Source organism: Ovis aries, chromosome 15 (assembly GCF_016772045.2).
Source record: "Ovis aries strain OAR_USU_Benz2616 breed Rambouillet chromosome 15, ARS-UI_Ramb_v3.0, whole genome shotgun sequence".
Taxonomy (NCBI): Eukaryota; Metazoa; Chordata; class Mammalia; order Artiodactyla; family Bovidae; genus Ovis; species Ovis aries.
In genome coordinates this window covers 49,137,428-49,141,732 of record NC_056068.1, presented here as the reverse complement: position 1 = coordinate 49,141,732, position 4,305 = coordinate 49,137,428, and the positions used below count along the sequence as shown (strand labels likewise).

The following is a 4,305-nucleotide window of genomic DNA, read 5'->3' as shown; positions in this document are numbered from 1 at the left end:
ATTAATTTCAAATCAGTCAGGGAAGAGAAGCCTTACTACCTACAAAAAAAAAAAGATTTCTTAGTGGCGCCTGGATGAAGGAAAGAAAGCAATACCAGCAAGAAATAAAATAAATATATTTTTAAAATTTCAAATATCAGTAACAGCATGTGGATAATGTAGATAGTGAGCAAAATGATCAAAGATGATGGGAAACAGTTAGGGTGTTATCCAGAAGTAAAAATGTCTTACAAGAGTGTTACACTTATATGTGTGATATTGTATAAGATAGCTTGTTAAAATTCTTGTGCTGAGGGGTGTCTGATTAAGTAGTTCTGGGGTAGAGTCAAGGAATCTGCACTTCTAAAAGAATTTCAAGTGGTTTTGATGACCTGGTGCTGGACCACACTGAGAACAGTGAAAGATGCTAAAGGAAAGTGGATGCCATATTCTAAATGTATCCAGTGGGTAGTATGAAGACTGATTGTGAGGACACACAGGAACAAAGAGCCTATGGAAGATGAAGAACAAACGAGTTGTATTTTTAAATAGCAGTTAAACGGATATTATTTTGTTGTCTGAAGTTAAAAAACAGCAACAACAAAAACCTAGTTAATGAGCATTTTTAAGTTATGAGGAAGGAAAAAATATATATCAAATGTAATTAACTGACATTTGGAACATATATTTCCATATGAAATATGTTACATACATGTATGTGTACATTTTTGTGTATATTCACAAGAAATATACATACAGCAGTGATAAGTACACTGTATACCAATCCATCATTTCTCTTAATATATCATTCATATCTATATTAGTATTTAACTTGCTGGATGATAGTTCATATATTATTGCTGGGGTCCAGCCCCGGTGGATCCAGGGTGATTCGAAGGTGGGGGGACGGAGTCGGCGTCTTTGGAAAAATACATATTTAATCACAGATATAGAGAGATTAGAAATGGATAGTGTAGTAGGAAGATTAGTGGAGAAAAGAAGGCTGAATAACTTGGATTACGTGGAATAGCATCCATGCTCCAGATGAGAATTCAGCCAGAAAAACGGGAGCAAGAAAGAAGCGACATGGTGGAATCAGTCTTTCCAGAAACTGATCCGATTTCTTTATTTTTGGGTTTGCTTATATACCTTTTGTTACACATAGGGATGAATACAGAGCCACGCGGGGGTCAGCAGTCCTGACCTTTATCAAAATCAGGTGCTTCACATAAATGTATAAAAAAAGGTACATCATCTTCTGGCCATGAGTGAGACCTGCTGACATTTTATGATCCTTTCTTTCTGATAACCAAAAACTTATTTCTTCCAAGGGTGTTTTTTCTTAAACCAGGCACCACCCTCCAAATAGAGTTACATTCCTATAGGGTGAGGGTGTAGTGAGTTACAATCAAGAAAGGAATTTATTTAACCCGAGGTTAACATGATTAGTCTTAAAGGTTAACACTTAGTTCTCCTATATGCTTAAAGGTTAATACTTATTTCTTCCTATATGCTAGTTATATTCATTATAAGGGTAGGGAACATGGAGATTTAGCAGCAAACATCAGCCCAACAAATGAAAATCCTTTCACCAATGCTTATGTCTGACGCAGGATGCAGCATGCTTGGGGGCTGGTGCATGGGGATGACCCAGAAAGATGTTATGGGGAGGGAGGTGGGAGGGGGGTTCATGTTTGGGAATGCATGTAAGAATTAAAGATTTTAAAATTTTAAAAATAAAAAAATAAAAAAAAATAAAAAAATTAAAAAATAAAAAAAAATAATAAAACACACACACACACACACACACACAAAAGATCTATTTAGTCTTAAGATATGATAAAGTTACATTCTTACATAGCAAGGACACAGTGATTTATAACAAAGTACAGTGATCTATTACAAAAGAGAAAATCCATTAACTCAAAAAGTCTAGTATTGCTAACATCAAAAACTACTATATTTCCTTTGCTATACTCCAAATACATTGATTAATATATTCCCAAGTGCCTAAGGATATGGAGGCCTGGCGGCAATCATTGACTCAACAAGAAGAAAAAGTCCTATGCTAATTAAGACTCTCAAAATACTCCAAAACTCTGTGCTCTTTATGGTTGAGAGGTAGTAAACAATCATGTGGCAGGAGTATGGATAATCCTGTCACACAAGCTAGTCTGTCAGCAGAGAGGTTTGACCTGAGACATCCTTGTCCCACCCAGAGCAGGGAATTAGTAGCAATTATTGACACAACAAATGAAGAACCCTTCACCAATATAATTCCTAACCAACACACTATACTAATAATTTCCAACTCCCCAAAAGAATTTGCCTTTAGTAAGTCTAAAACATCTCGTGCCTCTCAGGTTAGGAGGCTGTAGACAATCACATGTAGCCGGACAAACCTATACAGGCAGGCTAGATAACCTTCAGAGGAGTCCGTAAGCTGAAACACTCTTGTCACGCCCAGGAATTTTTATTGCCTTGGAGCTGCACGTTTACTCCTTCTCCGAGAGAAACGGTTATGGGGGAGAGCCCCCCGTCAAGTCAGAGGTGTAGGTGAGAGCATAAAACAGACTCTGGTTTTGGGGTTAGATGCTCGGGAACAGGGGGTTTCCTGAGGCTTGATCACGCCTTTGCGTATGCCAAGCCTTCTTCCTCATGACCTTTGCCATGGGCGGAATTCCTCACGCTGGCCCCCGGCATATTATTTTACCAATATTCTCAAATAAACTTTTAAGTAGTTTCTAAATCATCTTTGCAATATATAATGATGTGTTGAATATGACAACATATCATTGCATTCTTGCCACTTGCCCCTATTAGACACATATTTAGAAGATGAATCACTAGACATTAGATACTCAAAATGTTAAAAAATTTACCAAAAGTTCTGAGGAACTCTGTTAAAAATTTTAAAAGTACCCTTTAATTCACATTTCTTCTAGTTTATTGTGCTTATTCATGATTCTTAGCCATGAATAATCTATTTGGGGAAATAGTAAGAATTTCCAATAACTAAGAATTACTGAAACCTAGACTTTGCTACTGATCAAAATTATATCACACATGCTTGATAACTGCATGCACTAGAGGCGGTGAGACTGTTTGGACTGCAATTTATGAGTTAATTTGTCCTTTTGCAGACATACTTTAACTATCACCCTATTCTGTGTCAGGTACGGTATCTGTGATAGGCTTACATAACATAAGGCATACTCCCTGTTCTTAAAGAATTCAGTCTAGAACTCTTCAAACTGTATTTTACTGGATCATCAGAAGAATGGAAGCATGTGCAACTATGTTTCAGTATATAGTGGTGACTCACATTAGTGAATGATCAAAGTAATCAGGACAATGTAAAGAAAGAACACAGCCAAAATGCCCTAAATTAGCTTGGAAAGAACCATTTTGACCATGGCTTTGCGAATCTGCTTTGTTTTCACACTGTAGATTATGGGATTCATGACAGGAGGGATGAGCAGGTAAATGTTGGCAATGAGAGTATGCACAAGGGGAGGGGCATGCTTCCCAAATCTATGCATCAGTGACAAGCTGATCATGGGGATGTAGAAGATGGCAACGGCACTTATGTGGGATACACACGTTCCAAAGGCCTTTTTCTGCTCCTCTGGGGAGGCAATGCCGAGCACAGAGTGGATGATCAGGACATAGGAGAGGAGGACCAAGAGAGTCCAAGGCAGCGGTAGAGATGACAATGGCCAGACCAAATGCACTGTTGATCTTGGTGTCTGTGCATGAAAGCTTCATCACATCAGGGTGGAAGCAATATGAATGGTGCAGAACATGACTTCCACAGAAGGACAGATGCTTAAGGAGCAGGAGTAAAGGCACTACAACTGTTGTCACCCTAAAAACAATTGCAAAGCCCACTTTAATGATCCTTGAATTGGTTAAGATTGTGGCATATCTCAGTGGATTACAGATGGCAATATAGCGATCAAAGGCCATTGCAAGGAGGACGGAGGACTCCATTAATGTAAAACCATGGATGAAGAACATTTGGCTAATGCAGGCATCAAAGCTGATTTCTCGAGCGTTGAACCAGAAAATACCCACCATGGTGACCAGTGTGGAAAGGCATAGTCCTAGGTCCGAGAAGGATAGCATGGAGAGGAAATAGTACATGGGCTCATGAAGACTTGACTCAGTGATGATGACAAACAAGATCATGCTGTTCCCTGTGATAGCGATGACATAGAGACAGCAGAATGGGATGAAGACCCAGGCATGGTAGGTTTCAAAACCAGGGATGCCAGTAAGAAAGAAGACTGTAGGGAAGAAAATGCTCTGATTGAAGGATGGCAT

At 38.7% G+C, this 4,305-nt stretch overlaps 1 pseudogene; it reads right to left on the bottom strand.

The window, feature by feature from the left end:
* Nucleotides 1-3,362: 3,362 nt before the first annotated feature.
* LOC101118816 (olfactory receptor 51F2-like) lies at nt 3,363-4,305 on the bottom strand (annotated as a pseudogene).